Source organism: Mobula hypostoma, chromosome 6 (genome assembly GCF_963921235.1).
Source record: "Mobula hypostoma chromosome 6, sMobHyp1.1, whole genome shotgun sequence".
NCBI classification, from domain to species: Eukaryota; Metazoa; Chordata; class Chondrichthyes; order Myliobatiformes; family Myliobatidae; genus Mobula; species Mobula hypostoma.
In genome coordinates, this window is record NC_086102.1 from 112,278,567 (window position 1) to 112,302,545 (window position 23,979).

A 23,979-nucleotide genomic window follows, 5' to 3' on the forward strand; every position below is an offset into this window, starting at 1 on the left:
GACGAGTCTGATTACACAACAGGGTGATTGGCTCAGGTATACTGAGCTATTGGAACAGCATTTTGAAGCAAATGAAAAGGCCAGCAAGATGTGTGTGCCAATTTTGCTGAGTGCACTGGGTTTAAAGACATACATTTTGCTTTGAAGTGTGACTGTTCCAGCCAAACCTGCAGAAATCAGCTTTGCTGCTACTGTCAAACTGATGCTGGAACATTTAGAACCAAAGCAGTTATTCATTGCAGATCACTTTAGGTTTCATAAGCAGAATCAAAAGGAAGGGGAGTCCATTTCAGCATACGTGGTTGAACTGAAGAGATTGTCTGAGCATTGTCAGTTAAATGATTAGATTAGATTAGATTATGAGGACATGCAGTCCTCTTTTATTGTCATTCAGTAATGCATGCATTAAGGAATGATACAACGTTTCTCCAGAATGATATCACAGAAACACATGACAAACTGACTGAAAAACTGACAAAAACCACATAATTATAACATATCGTTACAACAGTGCAAAGCAATACCATAATTTGATAAAGAACAGACCATGGGCACAGTAAAAAGTCTCACGAAAGTCCCATCATCTCACGCAGACGGTAGAAGGGAGAAACTCTCCCTGCCATGAGCTTCCAGGGCCGCAAACTTGCCGATGCAGCATCCTGGAAGCATCCGACCACAGTCCGACTCTGAGTCCATCCGAAAACTCCGAGCCTCCCACCAGCTCTCCAACACAGAGCACCGAGCACCATCTCTGCCGAGTGCTTCAACCCCAGCCACAGCAACAGGCAATAGGCAAAGCCGAGGAATTAGGACCTTCCCCTCCGGAGACTCTCGATCGCACAGTAGCAGCGGCAGTGAAGCGGGCATTTCAGAAGTTTCTCTATGTGTTCCTCCATGCTTCTCACAGCTGTCTCCATCAAATCAGGATTGTTCACGGTACCTATTTAACACATACGATACCATTTGGAATGGCCGTGCGCGCTGCATCGCGCCGCCATCTTCTCCTCCCTCCTCCCTAAGGGAGTAATGATGTGAGTAATTATATCATAAGAGATTGTTTAGTTTGTGGAATCTTAAAAGAAAGTATTCAAACCTGGCTCCTAACTGGAACATAACTTGTATTTAAAAGAGCAGTTGAAATTGCAGTTTTAATGGAAACAGCAGACAGAGACGCAATTGAGTTGCAGTCATGAACGAAAGTGAGCATGAACAAAATTACAGTGCTTAAACAGAAACCAATCTGGGCAAACAAACTGTGTTACCATTGTGGCAGGGGCTCACATACACCAAACAAAAGCAGATGCAACAAAGTAGGACACAAACAAAGAGCGTGTCGGGCAAACAAAAATAAACGGACAGCTCAGGGAGGAGAAAAAGCTAAAACTTCAAATTTCAGTTTCAAACTGAGCACTAATCTGCATGCTGTTGATGAAACATCTGATAGTGATGAGAGTGACACAGGAATGGGTAGCCTTGAGATTTACAGTGCAGACATTAGTAACTGACAACCAACATGGCTTACGCCAGAAGAAAATGGCAAGCTAAGTAAGATTGAATTAGACACTGGTTCAGCTGTTTCAGTCATTCCACAAAACAAGGTTGCAAGGCACTTAAAAGATATTAAACTGATGCCTGCAGATATCTAACTCAGAATTTTGTACAGGAAAAAATGTAACTCATGTGGGAATGACATTCGTGACAGTGAAATACAACAACCAATAAGCCACATTAGATTGTATGTGGTAAAAACATAGGACCAGCATAGTGGGGGGTGTGAACAGCTGAGACAACTACAACTTGATTGGAAATCAATCCACCAATTGCATGCCACATCCCCTGCAACGAAGCCAATGAAAAGTGAATTAAGAAAGCTACTTGATGATGTCATAACTGTCTCCATGGTGAACACCATAAACCATTTTCCAACTGAGAACAAGCTGGTGCTGGTGCCAGCCTCTGTGCCTCTGGTTGGAAAGCATATTGGGCCAAGGAAGGACCATGCTGTTCAGAGAAATGGTGAAAGTGATGAAAGTAGTGGTCCAACTACACCAGGCAACATATCTGAGAAAGCCTCTGATATGTTAATCAGGCAGTGATTTGCAAAATGCGGCTTAGTTCTAAGCTGGGAGAGAGTTCAAGGAACTTCAGCAAAGTTGCAAGCATTCGGTTTTTGTGAGTATAAAGAACCAGAACCTACTCTACGTGCACTAAAGTTATCATATGAACTTCAAGTGGGAGACTGCTTGTAAAAGTAGATGCAAAGACCAAAGCCCAGATGGATGAATGGAAGGACAAAAAGAAAGGAGTCAATGGAGATACGAAAACAGTGGTCCGAATACAACAAGTTAATGATGTGATGTAGATGAGGAAACCAAGAAAAGAGGTCAGATCATAAAGGAAGCAATTGAAGGATTAATCAGAGAATACTCCAATGAACTAAATCCATCTTCCCAAGATCAAGATGCACAAAACTAGAAGAAGATAAAGGAGGAAGAGTAAAGGTGGTTACTGCTGTCAGAACCCCTTCCTGCAGTCTCGGAGTCAACTCCGACAAACACCACAGTGGAGGCCCCGGAATCTGAGATTGTTTCACAGCCACAAGTTTCACCTACCAATAAGAGCGATCTTCCTTGTCAGGAAAAATGCTGTCCCACAAGAGCAAGAAATCCTCCACAGTGATTAAATCTTTAGACCTTAATGGGACAATTTAAAATTTACTATGTTGTGGATGTCTATAAAGTAGTTGTATTATAGTATACTATACACACACATACAGTGCCTATAAAAATTATTCAACCCCCTTGGAAATAATTCATTTTTATTATTTTACTACATTGAATCACAGTGGATTTAATTTGGCTTTTTTGGCACTGATCAACAGAAGAAGACACTTTCGTGTCAAAGTGAAAACAGATCTCTACAAAGTGATCTAAATTAATTACAAATATAAAACACAAAATAATTGATTGTATAAGTATTCACCCCCTTCAAGTCAGTATTTAGTAGATGTACCTTTGGCAGCAATTACAGCTTTGAGTCTGTGTGGATAGGGCTCTATCAGCTTTGCACATCTGGACACTGCAATTTTTCCCCATTCTTCTTTACAAAACTGCTCAAGCTCTGTCAGATTGGATTGGGATCATGAGTGAATGGCCCTTTTCAAGTCCAGCTACAATTTCTCTATTGATTTGAGATCAGGACTTTGACTTGCCTATTCCAGGACATTAACTTTGTTGTTTTTAAGCCATTCCTGTGTAGCTTTGGTTTTATGCTTGGGGTCATTGTCTTGCTGGAAAACAAATCTTCTCCCAAGTCACAGTTGTCTTGCAGACTGCATCAGGTTTTCCTCCAGGATTTCCCTGTATTTTGCTGCATTTATTTTACCCTCTACCTTCACAAGCTTTCCAGGGCCTGCTGTAATGAAGCATCCCCACAGTATGATGCAGCCACCACGTTTCATGGTCGGGATGGTGTGTTTTTGATGATGTGCAGTGTTCAGCTTATGTTAAACATAGCATTTAATCAGATGGCCAAAAAGCTCAATTTTGGTTCCTTCGGACCAGAGAAGCTTCTTTCAGCTGACTCCAGAGTCTCCCACATGCCTTCTGATCAACTCTAGCCGAGATCTCATAAGAGTTATTTTCAACAGTGGCTTCCTCTTGGCCACTCTCCAGTAAAGCTGTGACTGGTGAAGCACCCGGTCAACAGTTGTTGTATGTGCAGTCTCTCCCACCTCAGCCACTGAAGCTTGAAATTTCTCCAGAGTTGTCATAGGTGTCTTGGTGGCCTCCCTCACCAGTCCCCTTCTTGCACACCTTCTTGCAGTCATCCAGTTTTTGAGGACAGCCTGTTCTAGGCAAACTTACTGCTGTGCCATATTCTTTCAATTTCTTTATGATTGACTTACTGTACTCCAAGGGGTATTCAGTGACTTGGAAATTTTCTTGTATCCATCTCCTGAGTTGTGCTTTCCAATAACCTTTTCACGGAGTTGCTTGAAGTGTTCTTTTTCCTTCACAATGCAGATTTTGCCAGGATACTGACTCACCAGCAGTTGGAGCTTCCAGATATAGGTGTATTTTTACTACAATCAATTGAAACACCTTGACTGCACACAGGTCTCCAAAAACAGATCACTACCTAACTAATTATGTGATTTGGTGTTTCATATAAAAGAGGTGCAAATTCTTATGCAATCAATATTTTTGTGTTTTATATTTGTAATTAATTTAGATCACTTTGTAGAGATCTGTTTTCACTTTGACACAAAAGGGTCTTTTTCTGTTGATCAGTGTCAAAAAAAAAACAAATTAAATCCACTGTGATTCAATGTTGTAAAACAATAAAACATGAAAACTTCCAAGTGGGGGTGAATACTTTTTATAGGCACTGTAATTGAAATGCACTCTCTGTTGAGTTGGGGTAGATGCCCTATACCTTCACTTAGTGCCTTCAGAGTACTACAAAACAATATATATGGGAATTAATTTGATTTCTTGAATGTCCTCTTGGACATGGGGATTCGTCCTAACCCTTGATACAACTCTTATGCTACCAAATGCCTTCACTAAGTGCCTTAAAGGAGTGGACGTCATCATCAGATCTTGATGGACAACCGAAGAAGAAGTGGCTTTAACAGCACAACAGCTGGAGCCCCCTTCTTAGTGAAACGGTCCGCTGGTTGCTCCTTTGTAGTTGAGCATAGCACGTAATGAACTTTCTGTGCTTGATGCTGCTTTTCTCAAGATGAAGACTCTCCTCTGTTACTGACCTGGTGGATTTGATGGCATCAACCAAAGAGTAGTTGTCTGTGATAAAAGTTATTTGTAGACTGTTCTTCTTTGGGTCACCATGGACAAGTTCAGAATGGAGTGCGGCCAGATGAATGGCAATGTCAATACATTCAGACATTGCAAGGGTTTCTCCTGCCGGCGTACTCCCTATAACTCTTTGGATCCTTTTTGATTGCCAATAGAGAGGTGGGAATCCTCCCTCTTTTCCCATCAGTGCAATAAAACGTCCCCTTTGAGTCCCTCCATCAGAGAGATTTCCAAGTGAGGCATCATTGGAGACAACAAGCCTCAATGAACCATCTTTCCAAGCTGTTGAAACTGCAAGACTACTTTTTCAGACTGAGTTCTGCGCACCATCTTGTTTGCCTCATGTACAGTTCGTACGGTGGTATTTGTTGTGCTGGTTGCCAAGTTGCAGGTGTCAAACCTGATGCCGGGTTTGCTCTGTCTTGCCACCTATAGAATCTGACCTGTCTTCGATCTGTGTTGCTCAGGTCCAGCTCCACTGAGCGTGCATCCCGATGAGGATTCCATGTGGATCGTCTGACGGTTCCTGATGTAGCTTTCCTGGTGCAGTTGTACTGTCCCATCAACAGCAAGGATGTCTATAGCAGAATCTGTCATGTTCCACCCATCCAACCTGAAAGGCTGACTTCAGCTGTTGTGGCTAAGTTTTGTGAGCCTCCCATATGAAGTCATCCACATGGCAAATATTCCAATCACATGATATCCTGAATCTTGCCAGCAAAATACAGCTGGATCCACTTCTGACATCCTTCCACCTGTTTTCAACATTATTTCCTGATCTTTTTATACTAAAGTGTAATGCATCTGCCAGGCCATACACACACTTGAGTTTCCACAGTGTTCCTTCCCTTCTGACTTCAGGAAGGGATTTAATGTAAATGTCGCGCGACAGCTCCATTCCCTCTAAGAGTGCAGATTTTATGCTCGTGCAATGGGGTTGCCATTGCTTTTGACATTTACTGACATTCACTGAGAGGAGTAGTCAGAGAGACTCTGATGCACACGTTGGTGAGTCTTTTCAGAGTTCTATTATGTTCAGTTCCTCAACCTCCAGCCGCCAGGCGTGCTTCTGGTGTAATTCCTGTCTGGGTTTCTTTCAGGATGCATACCCATCTTGTAGACACTGTCCTTTGGCCAATGTCTCTGGCTTCCTCAAACAATCCATTATTTCTCCAACTTCTCATTTCATCCTAATTTTCAGATTCAAATGGCATATCCTTAGTTACTAGGACATCTTCATCAGATTCTCAGATGGTCGACCAGATCTTTACCAGATCTATATGAAGCCTACATGTGACACGTGACATGTCAGCTGGCCCTACAGTGCCAATGACTGTGGCTGGTTCTAGGTGATGCAAGTTCTACCAACTTTGGTTTCTCCCAGTCCTGACGAAGAGTCTCGCCCAAAACATTGACCTGTTAAACTCTTTTCCATAGATGCTGCCTGGCCTGCTGAGTTCATCCAGCACTTTGTGTGTGTTGCTTGGATTTCCAGCATCTGCAGATTTTCTTGTCTTTGTTTCTCCCATTGGCTCTGCCTGTTCATCCTAAGACTTCAGATTTGTATGAGATACCAGTGTCTTGGTCTACAAATCTCATAGTTTGTTTTAAGACTGAATCTTCCATGCTGTCTTTGCGCTGTTCAAGCAAGTCTGTTGAGTCCCCAGCTGCTCTCTCGTCAGCACCGTCAGTGCCTCTGTTGGGTTCTCAGCTGCACTCTCCTCATCCCTGTCTGCACCATGAGACACTGTATCAGGTAAGTGCTTTTCACTTTATATGTCCTTCTCCATGGAGTTCTGATCGTCTTCACTTTGTGCTTTACGTAGTCTGAAATGATGCAATCTCACATACGTACGTCCATGTCCCACGAATACCACAACTCCATCCTGACTAATGACAACTCCAGGACCTTTCCATTCCGTACAGTCTGCTCTTTTTGTAATATACTGTGTCATATTTGTCATTTGTAGGCTGGACCTGTACCCTCCTTGATGCATGCAGTGCTGAAATACGTTTCCCAACCCACTCACTCCGTGTAGTCCAATCCCAAACAAGAGAACGTCTGCCAATGCTGGAAATCCAGGCAATCCCGACAGGTTGGAGGCTACCGAGACGGGATAGAAGGTGTTGCTCCTCCGAGCTGAGTGTCGCCTCATCGCAGCAGTAGAGGAGGCTGTGGACTGATATTTTGGAATGGGAATGGGTCTACTGCCATCCGGGTAGCACCCAAGCTGATGGCATGAACATCGATTTCTCGAACTTCCGGTAATGGCCCCTCCTCATTCCTTCACCATTCCCATTTCCCTCTCACCTTTTCCCCTTACCTGCCCGTCACCTCCCTCTGGTGCTCCTCCCCTTCCCTTTCTTCCATGGTCTTTTATCCTCTCCTGTCAGATTCCCTCTTCTCCAGTCCTTTATGTCTTTCACCAATCAACCTCCCAGCTTGTTACTTCACCTCTCCCCCCCCCCAGTTTCACCTAATCACCTACCACCTTGTACTTCTTTCTGCCGTCCCCCAACCTTCTTACTCTGACTCCTCATCATTTTTTTTCCAGTCCAGATGAAGGGTCTCGGCCCAAAACGTCAACTGTTTACTCTTTTCCATAGATGCTGTCTGGACTGCTGAGTTCCTCCAGTAATTTGTGTGTGTCACTACGTGTCGTGCCCTCTAGAGCAGGTGGTCTGTCATCCAGGACAGAGGGAAGGTTTGGATTCTGGCCCAAAACCAATTAATACAGGCTATAGCCATGTACATTCTGCGTGGTATTCTTCGCCACAGGGCCCAGTCCGGGGCCATGTTCCAATCACAGCCATTGCTTTTCCTTACCTTCAGCATTTCATTGTGTCACTCTGGAAGTCCATTACTTGGAGGACTATATGCCGCTGTTGTCTTGTTTCAATGTTAAAGTTCTCTGCCATATCTCTGAATTCATCATGATTAAATTCACCACCATTATCACCGAATACTTTCCAAGGTGGGCCATCCACACTTACCCAGGAATGGATAAAGTTTTTTTACTCTCTGAGGGTCTCTTTGTATTTACAATGCTACCAGCACTGAAACGTGTGAACTCATCAGTGATGTGGAGATACCACACTCGTTGCTCCAGTTCATGTAGATCTACGGCTCCTGTTTCATTGTATTCAGACCCTAGTGGCAGGCCAACCGCAGGCTTGGGTTTGGGCTTTCCAAACCTTTGGCACATCTCACAGCTGTCAATTACCTGCTTTAGAATGGAAAAATAATCTTCATCTTTGTCTCCTGAGCAGTTTCTGAAATCTATCAATTGAAGTGTGTCCAAACTGCTTGCGTTTCTCAACTGGGGTCACGTTTCGTGCGACAGTTAGTACTTCATTCTCACATTGGTTCTCAGTAATGTCTTATCTAGACTGTTCACACAGTAATGTCCAGAGCTGGTGAGCTCAAGAGACACGGGCTGTTGACACTTCATTGCTTGGTCATCCTCCATATCCAGTACTGTTCCCGCTTTCTTTCAGGAAGATTTATTCGAGAGTAATGGAATGTTCACTGGTACCAACTCCATCAATTTAACATTTTGTCTGCCCTAATTTTGTTGGAATTTTTACTCTTTTACTAGAATGTACAATCTTTACACCTCTAAATTTGAGTGCTTTTTTACCAGGTGTATCTCTGTTCACCAGTTTCTGCACTTGATTCCGGTTTAGTTCACTCACACAGCTTTCGAGCCATTTTTCTTCACTCACTGTGCGTGTCCATGCTGTATCAATAACAACAGATCCTCCAGATTCTATCATTAAAATCTTTGCCTCAGATATCTCTGCATTAGTAAGTAATTCCTTCACAAACAATGTGGTATGGCACTCTTCTACATCTTCCACGGTACCCTCAAGACCATAAAGAAAGATACCATTAAGAGAGTCTTTGACTACAAGTACCTCGGGTCAAGAATGATGAGCTCGGGGAAGGACATAAAGGTACGGAAGGCGCTGGCGTGGAGGGCTATGAATGACAAGGAAATCTGGAAGTTGAACCTGACCAGAGGGCTTAAAAAGAGGATCTTCATAGCAGCCATAGAGTCCATTCTCACATACAGATGCGAGACATGGACACTCACCAAGACTATGTGAAAGTCTCTAGATGGTTGCTATACACGAATGCTCCGGATGGCTCTTAACGTGAGTTGGCAACAGCACATGACAAACGTCGAGCTCTATAACAACCTACCGATGCTCTCCACTAAAATCGAGGCGTAGACTGCAACTAGTGGGGCACTGTCTACGCCACCCCGAGCTACCTGCCAGCCTAGTCATCATATGGAGCCCAAGCACGGGAGGATGAACCCTGGGCGCCCTCCCAAGACTATGGTCAACACGCTCCTAGAAGACAGCGGCGCGGCTAATGTAGATGAACTGAACACACTGATGAGGGAGAGGGAGAAGTGGAGAGTCCGTCATCGTGCCTGACGCCGGCCCCCTAGACCTGAGTCGATGTAGTAGTAGCTACATCTTCCGATTTGTTATTTTCTTCAGTTAGCTCAACTTTCTCGGTTCTGTGTGGACAGTTTTTTGCCAGGTGGCAAGTACTCTGACAAACAGCACCTCTCAATCCCTTGCCGTACTTGTTTAGTGGATTTGGCCCAGGTAATGGTGCCCTCATCTGGTTACTCTGGGAACTACGCTTGCTGCTCTCTCATTTCTACTTAGTGAAGTATGCCATTTTCTGACTCAGAGTATTTCCAACTGGTGTCTTGGCGGCCTTTCCTCCAAAAATCCTCTTCAGTGCCAATTTAATAGATGCAAATGTAAGTTCTGTATGTGCAGTTAACGCTAGCTGCCTGTCCTTTATGTCTAGACACACAGTATCCAACAATTTGAAAGCTAATACTGCGTCAGAAAGTTCCATTTTGTGTTTACACATGCGACTGTACTTTTGTTCAAAGTCAGTAATATAATCAGCCATATTTAGACTGTAAGACAGAGGAGCAGAATTAGGCCATTTGGCCCATCGAATCTGCGCCGCCATTCAATCATGCTGATCCTTTTTTCCCCTCCTTTGCCCCACTCCCTGGCCTTCTCCCCGTAGCCTTTGATGCCGTGTCCAATCAAGAACCTATCGGACAAAGTTAGCATGGATTTGTGAAAGGAAAATCATGTCTGACGAATCTCATAGAATTTTTTGAGGATGTAACTAGTAGAGTGGATAGGGGAGAACCAGTGGATGTGGTATATTTGGATTTTCAAAAGGCTTTTGACAAGGTCCCACATAGGAGATTAGTGTGCAAACTTAAAGCACACGGTATTGGGGGTAAGGTATTGGTGTGGGTGGAGAATTGGTTAGCAGACAGGAAGCAAAGAGTGGGAATAAACGGGACCTTTTCAGAATGGCAGGCGGTGACTAGTGGGGTACCGCAAGGCTCAGTGCTGGGACCCCAGTTGTTTACAATATATATTAATGACTTGGATGAGGGAATTAAATGCAGCATCTCCAAGTTTGCAGATGACACAAAGCTGGGTGGCAGTGTTAGCAGTGAGGAGGATGCTAAGAGGATGCAGGGTGACTTGGATAGGTTGGGTGAGTGGGCAAACTCATGGCAGATGCAATTTAATGTGGATAAATGTGAAGTTATCCACTTTGGTGGCAAAAATAGGAAAACAGATTATTATCTGAATGGTGGCCGATTAGGAAAAGGGGAGGTGCAACGAGACCTGGGTGTCATTATACACCAGTCATTGAAAGTGGGCATGCAGGTACAGCAGGCGGTGAAAAAGGCGAACGGTATGCTGGCATTTATAGCGAGAGGATTCGAGTACAGGAGCAGGGAGGTACTACTGCAGTTGTACAAGGCCTTGGTGAGACCACACCTGGAGTATTGTGTGCAGTTTTGGTCCCCTAATCTGAGGAAAGACATCTTTGCCATAGAGGGAGTACAAAGAAGGTTCACCAGATTGATTCCTGGGATGGCAGGTCTTTCATATGAAGAAAGACTGGATGAACTGGGCTTGTACTCGTTGGAATTTAGAAGATTGAGGGGGGATCTGATTGAAACGTATAAGATCCTAAAGGGATTGGACAGGCTAGATGCGGGAAGATTGTTCCCGATGTTGGGGAGGTCTAGAACGAGGGGTCACAGTTTGAGGATAGAGGGGAAGCCTTTTAGGACCGAGGTTAGGAAAAACTTCTTCACACAGAGAGTGGTGAATCTGTGGAATTCTCTGCCACAGCAAACTGTTGAGGCCAGTTCATTAGCTATGTTTAAAAGGAAGTTAGATATGGCCCTTGTGGCTACAGGGGTCAGGGGGTATGGAGGGAAGGCTGGGTTCTGAGTTGGATGATCAGCCATGATCATAATAAATGGCGGTGCAGGCTCGAAGGGCCGAATGGCCTACTCCTGCACCTATTTTCTATGTTTCTATGTTTCTATGTTTCTATCAATCTTTGCCTTAAATACGCCCAGCAACCTAGCCTCCACAGCTGCCTGTGGTAGTAAATTCCACAAATTCACCACCCCTCTGGCTAAAGAAATTTCTCTGCAGCTTTATTTTAAATGGACACCCTTCTATCCTGAGGCTGTACCCTCTTGTCCTAGACTCCCCCACCATGGGAAATATTCTTTCCACATCTACTCTGTCTAGGCCTTTCAACGTTCGAAAGGTTTCAATGAGATCCCCCCTCGTCCTTCTAAATTCCAGCGAGTACAGACCCAGAGCCACCAAACTTTCCTCTCCTTGTATGATAACCCTTTCATTCCCGGAATCATCCTTGTGAACCTCCTCTGAACTTTTTCCAATGCCAGCACATCTTTTCTTAGATGAGGAGCCCAGAACTGTTCACGATACTCAATATGAGTCCTTATAAAGCCTCAGCATCACATCCCTGCTCTTATATTCTAGACCTCTTGAAATGAATGCTAACATTTTCTTTGCCTTCTTCACCACCAACACTACCTGCAAGTTAACCTTTAGGGTGTTCTGCACAAGGACTCCCAAGTCCCTTTGCAACTCAGATTTTTGGATTTTCTCCCTGTTTAGAAAATAGTCCGCAGATTTAGTTCTATTACCAAAGTGCATGACTTTGTATTTTCCAACATCGTATTTCATTTGCCACTTTCTTGTCCATTCTCCTAATCTGTCTAAGTCCTTCTCAAGCCTACCTATTTCCTCAACACTACCTGCCCCTCCACCAATCTTCTTGTCATTTACAAACTAGGCAACAAAGCCATCATCTAAATAGTCATAGTCATAGTCATAATTTATTGATCCCTGCAGAAATTGGTTTTCGTTACAGTTGCACCATAAATAATTAAATAGTAATAAAACCATAAATAGTTAAATAGTAATATGTAAATTATGCCAGGAAATAAGTCCAGGACCAGCCTATTGGCTCAGGGTGTCTGACCCTCCAAGGGAGGAGTTGTAAAGTTTGATGGCCACAGGCAGGAATGACTTCCTATGATGCTCTGTGTTGCATCTCGGTGGAATGAGTCTCTGGCTGAATGTACTCCTGTGCCCAACCAGTACATTATGTAGTGGATGGGAGACATTGTCCAAGATGGCATGCAACTTGGACAGCATCCTCTTTTCAGACACCACCGTCAGAGAGTCCAGTTCCATCCCCACAACATCACTGGCCTTATGAATGAGTTTGTTGATTCTGTTGGTGTCTGCTACCCTCAGCCTGCTGCCCTAGCACACAACAGCAAACATGATCGCACTGGCCACCACAGACTCATAGAACATCCTCAGCATCATCCGACAGATGTTAAAGGACCTCAGTCTCCTCAGGAAATAGAGACGGCTCTGACCCTTCTTGTAGACAGCCTCAGTGTTCTTTGACCAGTCCAGTTTATTGTCAATTCGTATCCCCAGGTATTTGTAATCCTCCACCATGTCCACACTGACCCCCTGGATGGAAACAGGGGTCACCGGTACCTTAGCTCTCCTCAGGTCTACCACCAGCTCCTTAGTCTTTGAAGAAGACTAAGCTGCACATTAAGCTGCAGATAATTCTGCTCACACCATGTGACAAAGTTTCCTACCATAGCCCTGTGCTCAGCCTCATCTCCCCTGCTGATGCATCAAACCATTGATATACAGCATAAAAAGAAGCAATCTCAACACCGATCTCTGTAGAACACCACTAGTCAGCCAACCAGAAAAGGATCCTTTTATTCCCACTCACTGTCTCCTACCAATCAGCCAATACTCTAACCATGCCAGAAACTCTCCTGTAATACCATGGGCTCTTAGCTTGGTAAGCAGCCTCATGTGTGGTACCTTGTCAAAGGCCTTCTGACAGTCCAAATATACAACATCCACTGCCTCCCCTTTATCTATCCTACCTGTAATCTCCTCAAAGATTCCAACAGGATTGTCAGGCAAGATTTTCCCAGAAGGAAACCTTGCTGACTTTGTCCTATCTTGTCCTGTGTCATCAAGTACTCCATAACCTCATCCTTAACAATTGACTCCAACGTCTTCCCAACCATTGAGGTCAGGATAACTGGTCTATAATTTCCTTTCTGCTGCCTTCCTCCTTTCTCAAAGAGTGAAGTGACATTTGCAATTTTCCAGTTCTCTGGCACCATGCCAGAGTCCAATGGTTTTTGAAAGATCATTACTAATGCTTCCACAATCTCTACCGCTACTTCTTTCAGAACCCTAGGGTGCAGTTCATCTGGTCTTGGTGACTTGTGCACCTTTAGGTCTTTCAGCTTTTTGAGCACCTTCTCCCTTGTTATAGTAACTGCACTCACTTCTCTTCCCTCACACCCTTCAACACCTGGCACACTGCTGGTGGCTTCCACAGTGGAGACTGATTTGTAGAACTGTCTCTGGAAATGTTGTCAAAGTCAGAATATGCCTCATAAATCCAATCCTTTTCTTCCTTCAGGAAAAACTGAACGGAAAAGTGCATTTATTAAGCATAATCATACCGTCATCTTGGTTCAAGTCTTCCACTGAAATTCCCATCGTGGTCTGTCTGGCTTTCCCTGAAAGCCACAGTACAACTACAAAGGACTGTTTCTTCTTCTCGAGCTCCGTAACACAAGTCCATATTCCAATTTCATTTTTCCACCTTTCCTAAGGCTCGGTCTTATCAAATGCTGGCGGGATCCTATAGTTTATAACCTCGGCTGCCAATGTTAACGTTCAAACAACAAAGACAAGATTTTCTTTCTTTCTAGCAGCTTTCTTTTCTCCAGTTCACAAGGCTGCCATGTCCTTACCCAACATCCGCGCCCCCCCAACCTTCGAGCGTATGCCCACAACAGGGAAGGTGGACATCCCAACTAAAAGTCTACGTACTGCCAATGAACAGAACTCTTTCTCAATCTTTTTTATTAAGTTTCGAACTGATAAACATAACAATGATAGTGATACAAAGAAATCACGATTACATTAATAACGGTTAACATATACATGTGGGGGCACGTGGCCAAATGGTTAAGGCATTCGACTAACAATCTGAAGGTCGTGAGTTCGAGCCCCAGTCGAGGGAACGTGTTGTGTCTTTAAGCAAGGCACTTAATCACACATTGCTCTGCGACGACACTGGTGCCAAGCTGTATGGGTCCTAATGCCCTTCCCTTGGACAACATTGGTGTCGTGGAGAGGGGAGACTTACAGCATGGGCAACTGCTGGTCTTCCACACAACCTTGCCCAGGCCTGCGCCCTGGAGAGTGAAGACTTTCCAGACGCAGATCCATGGTCTCACATGACTAACGGATGCCTTTAAATTTATATTCATACACAGACTCCAAGTGACACATGTAATTTAAGCTTCCCAATCGCTTAATAACTGAACATGAAAAAGATTCAAAAAAAAATTTTTACAAGAAAAAAATCCCCCTACACTAAACAAGACAAAATAAGACAAAACAAAACAGAGGCTGGGCTGCCATGTTTCATCGGTTAACATCATTATTTGTCATTAACTCCACTCCTCTATACACAAACAAAAAGTTATTGAAAAGGATTCGGAAGAGATCAGCTTACATCGTATGAAAATGTTGAATAAATGGCCTCCAAGTTTCTTCAAATTTAACCGAAGGATCGATAGTACCACTCCTAATTTTTTCCAAGTTTAAACATGTTATAGTTTGGGAAAACCATTGAAATGTAGTAGGGGATTAGAATATTTCCAATTAAATAAAATGGATCTTCTGGCTATTAATGTAACAAATGCAATTGAACGGCAAGCTGAAGGTGATAAATGATTAGAGTCCATCACAGGTTATCCATGAACTCAACATGCTTCTTGCTGCCTCAGTAAAGCCACCAAAATAACCCCAGTCCACCCATCCCGGATGTTCTCTCTTCTCCCCTCTCCCATCAAACAGAAGCTACAAAAGTCTGAAAGCACCAACCAAGAAGCTCTTCTGTCCCGTTGCAATAAGACTATTAAATGGTTCCCTAGTATGATAAGATGGATTCTTGACCTCCCAATCTACCTCACTGTAGTCTTGCACCTTACCATCTAACTGTGCTGCACTCTCTGTTACTGTTATTGGTTTGCATTGTACTACTTCAATATACTGTGTGACAGTACGCAAGACGAACCTTTCACTGCACATGAGACAATAATAAACCAATACGAGGAGGCACAGCTAAGTAGTCATGGTGCCCAAAGGCGACTGCTTTGCTTGCATCTTCGAAAACAGTTCTATTTCCATCTTTAATATCTCTATTTTTCCCTTTCAGGATTCTTTTGAAGACCCTGACCTGGAGTTACACGCTGACTAGCTGACTATGGTCCTTTGTGGGAATGGGTTCCACAATCGACCGCTATTCGGCATGCCAAAGTCTTGGCCGAAGATTTCAGCATGGATTCAGAAGCCTGGTTTCTCGAGGAACTGGAGACGGGCGGATCAAGGGTCAGAGTTGCCACCGGGGACCCATGTGTTGTTGGGGGAGTCAGAACGTCTGCTGTGTGCCTGGGCACCCGGGATCCTTGCGATCTCCAGGGACAGAGCTTGAAAAAAGGCGACGTAATGGACTTTTAACATCGTAAACCAGTGAGCTGTTTGTTATCTCTCCCCGCTCGTTGGAAAATGGAGTCACCTCTTTCTCCCTTATTAGGAGGGAGAGAGTCTGCAGCATATCGAATTATCGGGTGAACAATGTAGTTTTTGGGGTAACTGCAAGTCTGTGTCTTTGCTATTGCTTTGCTCACGCTTGAGTGCTGGTAGCCGGTGTGCTTTATTTTTGCCGGTGGGGAGAGGGGGATTGTTGCTCGCCGCTGCTTATGTGCGGGAGGAAGGGGAGCTGTGGGGGGAGGACTTTGGGGGTTCTAACATTTAACTGTCATTTATTCTTTGGGGAACTCCTCTGTTTTCGTGGATGTTTGCGAAGAAAAAGCATTTCAGGGTGTATATGGTACACATTTCTCTGACATTAAATTGTACCTTTGACCCTTTAGACTTGCTGCTCCCTCTGCTCATCTTACAAACTTCATCAGCAACAAGGGTGCAAGGAGCCCCTCCGGGGTTAAGCAGAGAGAACTCGTTCCAGGGGAGGAGGGTGGGGGATCAGAACCCGGGGGAACAGAGGGTGGGAGATCAGAACCCGGGGGAACAGAGGGTGGGACATCAGAACCTGGGGGAACAGAGGGTGGGAGATCAGAACCTGGGGGAACAGAGGGTGGGACATCAGAACCTGGGGGAACAGAGGGTGGGAGATCAGAACTCGGGGGAACAGAGGGTGGGAGATCAGAACTCGGGGGAACAGAGGGTGGGGGATCAGAACCCGGGGGAACAGAGGGTGGGAGATCAGAACCTGGGGGAACAGAGGGTGGGAGATCAGAACTCGGGGGAACAGAGGGTGGGAGATCAGAACCTGGGGGAACAGAGGGTGGGAGATCAGAACTCGGGGGAACAGAGGGTGGGGGATCAGAACTTGGGGGAACAGAGGGTGGGAGATCAGAACTCGGGGGAACAGAGGGTGGGGGATCAGAACTTGGGGGAACAGAGGGTGGGAGATCAGTACCCGGGGCAGTGAGTCACTGCGATCGGGAACGTGGTGCCTGAGGGGTGGTAGGAGTATAAGTGTGTAGGAAATAGGAGCAGGAGTCGGCTATTTGGCCCATCGAGCCCGCTCCATCAACCTGCCTTTTCCCCAGAACCCCTTACTTACCCCGCTATGCAAAACCTATCAAATATTTTTAATGAGGCAGCCTCTATTTCTTCCCTGGGCAAAGAATTTCCACAGATTCACTACTTTCTGGGAAGCACAGTTTCTCCTCATCTCCGTTCTAAATCTACTTCACCGAATCTTGAGGCTATGTCCCGTAGTTCTAGTCTCACCTACCGGTGGAAACAACTTTCTTGCCTCGGTCATATCAATCCCTTTCTATGTTTTTATAAGGTTTCCTCTCATTCTTCTGAATTCCAGCAAGTACAGACCTGACAACTCAATCTCTCTTCATAGGCTCTCTTCATAGACTAACCCCTTCATCTCCAGAATCTACCTGGAAAATCTCCTCCAAATCCAGTATATCTTTCCTAAAAAGATATTGAGGTTCTTAACTGGAAGAAGGCCAAATTTGAAGAAATGAGAAAGGATCTAAAAAGCGTGGATTGGGACAGGTTGTTCTCTGGCAAGGATGTGATCGGTAAGTGGGAAGCCTTCAAAGGAGAAATTTTGAGAGTGCAGAATTTGTATGTTCCTGTCAGGATTAAAGACAAATTGAATAGGAATAAGGAACCTTGGTTCTCAAGGGATATTGCAACTCTGATAAAGAAGAAGAGGGAGTTGTATGACATGTATAGGAAGCAGGGAGTAAATAAGGTGCTTGAGGAGTATAAGAAGTACAAGAAAATACTTAAGAAAGAAATCAGGAAGGCTAAAAGAAGACATGAGGTTGCCTTGGCAGTCAAAGTGAAGGATAATCCAAAGAGCTTTTACAGGTATATTAAGAGCAAAAGGAATGTAAGGGATAAAATTGGTCCTCTTGAAGATCAGAATGGTCGCGTATGTGTGGAACCAAAGGAAATGGGGGAGATCTTAAATAGGTTTTTTGCATCTGTATTTACTAAGGAAACTGGCATGAAGTCTATGGAATTAGGGGAAACAAGTAGTGAGATCATGGAAACGGTACAGATCGAAAAGGAGGAGGTCCTTGCTGTCTTGAGGAAAATTAAAGTGGATAAATCCCCGGGACCTGACAGGGTGTTCCCTCGGACCTTGAAGGAGACTGGTGTTGAAATTGCGGGGGCCCTGGCAGAAATATTTAAAATGTCGCTGTCTACAGGTGAGGTGCCGGAGGATTGGAGAGTGGCTCATGTTGTTCCGTTGTTTAAAAAAGGATCGAAAAGTAATCCGGGAAATTATAGGCCGGTAAGTTTAACGTCGGTAGTAGGTAAGTTATTGGAGGGAGTACTAAGAGACAGAATCTACAAGCATTTGGATAGACTGGGACTTATTAGGGAGAGTCAACATGGCTTTGTGCGTGGCAGGTCATGTTTGACCAATCTATTGGAGTTTTTCGAGGAGGTTACCAGGAAAGTGGATGAAGGGAAGGCAGTGGATATTGTATACATGGACTTCAGTAAGGCCTTTGACAAGGTCCCGCATGGGAGGTTAGTTAGGAAAATTCAGTCGCTAGGTATACATGGAGAGGTGGTAAATTGGATCAGACATTGGCTCAATGGAAGAAGCTAAAGAGTGGTAGTAGAGAATTGCTTCTCTGAGTGGAGGCCTGTGACTAGTGGTGTGCCACAGGGATCAGTGCTGGGTCCATTGTTATTTGCCATCTATATCAATGATCTGGATGATGATGTGGTAAATTGGATCAGCAAATTTGCTGATGATACAAAGATTGGAGGTGTAGTAGACAGTGAGGAAGGTTTTCAGAGCCTGCAGAGGGACTTGGACCAGCTGGAAAAATGGGCTGAAAAATGGCAGATGGAGTTTAATGCAGACAAGTGTGAGGTATTGCACGCTGGAAGGACAAACCAAGGTAGAACATACAGGGTTAATAGTAAGGCACTGAGGAGTGCAGTGGAACAGAGGGATCTGGGAATACAGATACAAAATTCCCTAAAAGTGGCGTCACAGATAGATAGGGTCGTAAAGAGAGCTTTTGGTACATTGGCCTTTATTAATCAAAGTATTGAGTATAAGAGCTGGAATGTTATGATGAGGTTGTATAAGGCATTGGTGAGGCCGAATCTGGAGTATTGTGTTCTGTTTTGGTCACCAAATTACAGGAAGGATATAAATAAGGTTGAAAGAGTGCAGAGAAGGTTTACAAGGATGTTGCCGGGACTTGAGAAACTCAGTTACAGAGAAAGGTTGAATAGGTTAGGACTTCATTCCCTGGAGCGTAGAAGAATGAGGGGAGATTTGATAGAGGTATATGAAATTATGATGGGTATAGATAGAGTGAATGCAAGCAGGCTTTTTCCACTGAGGCAAGGGGAGAAAAAAACCAGAGGACATGGGTTAAGGGTGAGGGGGGAAAAGTTTAACGGGAACATTAGTGGGGGCTTCTTCACACAGAGAGTGGTGGGAGTATGGAATGAGCTGCCAGACGAGGTGGTAAATGAGGGTTCTTTTTTAACATTTAAGAATAAATTGGATAGAGACATGGATGGGAGGTGTATGGAGGGATATGGTCCGTGTGCAGGTCAGTGGGACTAGGCAGAAAATGGTTCGGCACAGCCAAGAAGGGTCAAAAGGCCTGTTTCTGTGCTGTAGTTTCTATGGTTCTATGGTTCTAAATAAGGAAAGACCAGAGGACGCCCATTTAAGATGATTGGAGGAAACCACAGGGGGGACTTCAGAGGTAGATATTTTACAGAGAGAGTGGTGGGTGTGTGGAACACCCTGCCAGGGGTGATGTTAGAGGCAGATACATCAGGGGCATTTGAGAGGCACATGGATGATAGAAAGATGGAGGTTATGTGGGAGGGAAGGGTTAGATTGATATTGGAGTTGGTTAAGAATCTGACAGAACATCGTGTGTTGAAGGGTCTGTACTGTGTTGTATCGTTCTATGTGATTAGGCTAGTGTTAAATAGGTTGGTTGTTGAGTGGTGTGGCTCAGAGGGCCAGAAGGACCAACTCGGTGCTGTTCTCTAAATAAAAATAACATCTGTGCCCATCATGGTTTGATAAGGTCATGGCTCTCTGCTGTGTAGATGGATGGTCCCAGGGTTGGGTGTGTTCTGGTTTGGCATGACCTAGAGTTGATGGATTGCCGCAGGGTCAGTCTGTGCTGGTCAGGGTGTCCTGAGGTTCTGTACTGTCCTGGGAGGGAGGGTGTACCCTGGTCTGGGACATTCCAGAGTTGATGGATGGTCCCAGGGTCAGGTCTGTGCTACCCCCATGTTGATAGATGGTCCCACTGTTGTGTCTATGCTGGTTTGGGATATCCCCTGATTGACTGGTTCCAGGGTTGGGTCTGCGCTGGTCTGGTGTAGCTCCATGTTGATAGATGGTCCCAGGACAGACACTTCAACAGAGAGCTGATGAAATGGTTCTGCAGACAGGCTGGTGTTGTGGGATTCATCAGTGTCCAAGAGATTAATTCTGTCCAGACTTCCCCATCACATGAAGACATGAAAAATTGGCAAACGACAAAGAATTCAGCTGAATTAAATCAAACCTGGAAGTATTTGCACAGTGAAGTGACAGAATACATCACTCACATCAGTTACACACTGCAGCTGTGGGAATCAGAAACAAGCACTTCAGACCATCGAATCTGTCACAGCAGACAGGTACAGGCCCTTCAGTCCATCGAATCTGTCACAGCAGACAGGAACAGGCCCTTCAGCCCATCGAATCAGTCACAGCAGACAGGAACAGGCCCTTCAGCCCATCGAATCTGTTAAATCAGACAGGAACAGGCCCTTCGGCCCATCGAATCTGTCACAGCAGACAGGAACAGGCCCTTCGGCCCATCGAATCTGTCACACCAGACTGGAATTTGCCAGGTGCTCTCATTACTCATCAATAGCCTCTCCCAATCAACCTTTTCGGCTTCCTATGGCTATCCCAGTCAATATTAGGGAAGTTAGAATCAGCTATTACAACCCTGCTGTTCCTACTCTAATCTGTGATTGCCTTGCATACTTCCTCTTCTATCTCCTGCTGAATATCGGAAAGTATGTCATATAACTCCTTTTGCTTAACAGTGATCACCCCACTTTTATTCCCAAGTTCTACCCAGATGGTCTCCCTGGACATTGCCCTGGGAATATCTTCTCTAAGTACGATGGTAAAGTTTTCATACGGTAGCGTGGCAGTTAGCACAATGCTCTTACAGCTCGGGATTGAGTTCACTTCCAACGCTGTCTGTGAGAAGTTAGTACATTCTTTCTGTGAGCGCGTGGGTTTCCCCGGGTGATAGAATTTCCTCTCACAGCCCAAAGACATACTGCATTGGCCATTGTAAATTGTCCTGTGATTAGGCTAGGGTTAACTAGGTGGGTTGCTGGGCCTCACCGTGTGGGCCAGGCACAGTGGTAAGAGTGGGCCTCACACAGCACAGAAATCCCACCAACCTGTCCCTCTGTACCCACACCGTTGTGTGTGTGTGTGTCCGTGTCCTGTGTCCCTATGTGTTCGACTTCCCCCTCCCACTCCCCACTCCCAAGGTTACGAACGAGCACCCCGCGCCCCCCCCCCGCAACCCGGAGCTGCCTGCCCCGCGAGGATGGTCCGTCATTGAGGGGGGTGGGAGGTGGTAGACGGGTGCACACATTCCCGACCCTGGCCACCACTTCTCACTGACCCAGAACAGCTGCCACTTCCACTGGTGACTCAGACTGTGATCTCTGTCTGAGCCCCCCGTTCGCAAACCCACCCCCCTCCCCATCTCTGGTCCGGACCATAGCTCCTGGGGAGAGGGAGAGGGATGGGGCAGGGACAGTGAGGAGGGGTAGGAGGTAAGGGGAGGGAGAGGGCATGAAACAGTGCGAAGGCAGGGGAGAGGGAGAAAGAGAGCAGATGGGAGGAGACGTGTTTGGGAGGAGGGAGAGAGGGAATGTGGTGTAGGGAGGGAAAGGAAGGGAAAAAGGGGAGGAGGGAGAGAGCGGGGAAGGGGAAGGAGGGTGAGTGAGATGGAGTGGAGAGGGGAGGGGACGAGGGAAGCATTAAGAAGGGGGAGTGAGTGGAGGAGAGAGTGGTGGGAAAAGGGAGGGTGAGAGTTAAGGCTGATTTATACTTGTGCGTCCTAGCTTACGCCGTTGTGAACATTTATACTGGTGTGTCTGCGTCTCTCTGCAATTCACCGCCAAAATGCTAGTTGGCGGTGGGGTTTCTATGCCACTGTGTTGAGTTTCTTCGTGTTGAAAGAGTCAACAGGCTGTAGCAGCTAGCTACAAACTGGCATCAAGCACAGGGTCCTGCATAATTTCGGAGGTCTGTAAAGCTTTACGGAAAGCAATGTAGCCAGAGTTCCTTCCCTGCCCTTCAGTCGTCCAATGGGAAGCTGTTGCAGCGTAGGAGGGAATGCGATGCTACCAAGCGGACCAATCACAGCTGTTGCAATCTGCGACGCGGCGACGCGTAGTTACGTTTTTACGTTAGGCTATGGGGTAGGGAATGGCGTAGGGTAAGCAGCTAAGCCTACGTTGATTTGACGCACAAGTATAAATCGGCCTTTAGAGAGAAACAACATGATGGAAAAGACACATGACCCTCCACCCGCTCCTCCCCCCCCCCCCCCACTCATACACACAAACTGTGCAGGATGAATTTCACCCACAGACCTTCAGGACATTGTCAAACATCTGATGCAGGATCCCTGCCTCTTCCCACAGGAGTGGATTCAGTGCCTGGGGGTTTCACACAGTTTCTGAGTCGAACCTTAGAGAGGAGGGTTAGCAACCACCTCAGGAGATGGCTGGGGCTGCCAAAGAGTCTGAGCAGCATCGCACTCTATGGACACCACAACAAACTGCAACTGCCCTTCAAATCCTTGGAGGAAGAATTCAAGGTAACAAGAGCCAGGGAAGTGCTACAGTATAGGGACTCAAGTGACCCGAAGGTGGCTAGAGCAGGGATCCAAGTAAGTGCTGGCAGGAAGTGGAGGGCAGGGGAAGCTGTTCAGGAGGCAGAGGCGAGGCTGCGTCACAGGAGGCTGGTGGGAGTGGTCACACGAGGCCGAGCTGGGCTAGGATCCTTTCCAACTCGCCAAATGGACACCAGAGGGAAGGAAAGGCGCCGTCTAGTTCAGGAGGAGGTGAGAGCAGTAGTGGAGGAGATGAGAGCCTGAAAGGCGGTGGGAATGAAGCAGCAGGGAGATTGGACAAGATGGGAGAATGCGGTTGAGAGGAAAGTGACCTGGGCTGATCTTTGGAAAGCTGAACCACACCACATCCAATTTCTCATCCAGGCAGTGTACGATGTGCTTCCAAGCCCATCAAACCTGCACACATGGGGCAAGGCAGAGTCATCTGCGTGCCCACTGTGCTCCAAGCGAGGAACCCTGGAGCACATCCTCAGCGGCTGCGCAAGGGCACTTGGTGAGGGACGGTACAGGTGGAGGCATGATCAGGTCCTGAAGACCATCGCTGAAGCCGTCAGCGCAGGAGTTGAGTGGGCGAAGTGGTCCCGACCCTCCAAGCAGACCATTGCCTTTGTCAGAGCTGGGGAGCAGCCAATACCTGCCAAAAGAACATCTGCAGGCATTCTGACCCCTGCAAGGGACTGGCAGCTGTTGGTGGATCTTGAAAGGGCAGCTGAAGTTCCCCAACCATATCACAGCCACCACCCTGTGACCAGACATTGTCCTAGTGTCTGAGTCTACTAAGCAAGTGGTGCTGCTGGAGCTGACAGTCCCATGGGAAGATAGCTTGGAGGAGGCCTTTGAAAGGAAGCCCTCCAAGTACGCAGGACTGGTCAGCATCTGTCAGCAGGCTGGATGGAGAGCGAGTTGTCTCCCAGTGGAGGTTGGTTGTAGGGGATTCGCAGCCCGTTCTTTAGTTAGAGCCTTCAGCATTTTGGGCATCGAGGGAGAGAGGAAGAGGAGAGCCATCCGCAGTACCACCAATGCGGCAGAGAGGGCCTCAAGATGGCTGTGGCTCAAAAGAGGGGAGCCATGGAGTCATAAGTAGCTAGCCATCTGGACACAAGCTGGGGTCTGATCAGCCCCGGCTGGGTCACCTGGAGGAGGTTGTATGATGTTGAAAGACCCAAAACACCCGATGATTCCAGGAACATCACTGA

General features: G+C 46.0%; 1 protein-coding gene across 1 annotated transcript in view; it reads right to left on the reverse strand.

Annotated features, from left to right (window-relative positions):
- The window catches only part of asic4a (acid-sensing (proton-gated) ion channel family member 4a), a 322,546-nt gene that overhangs the window by 33,110 nt on the left and 265,457 nt on the right, over nt 1-23,979 (reverse strand). The gene's annotated exons all lie outside the window — the stretch shown is intronic.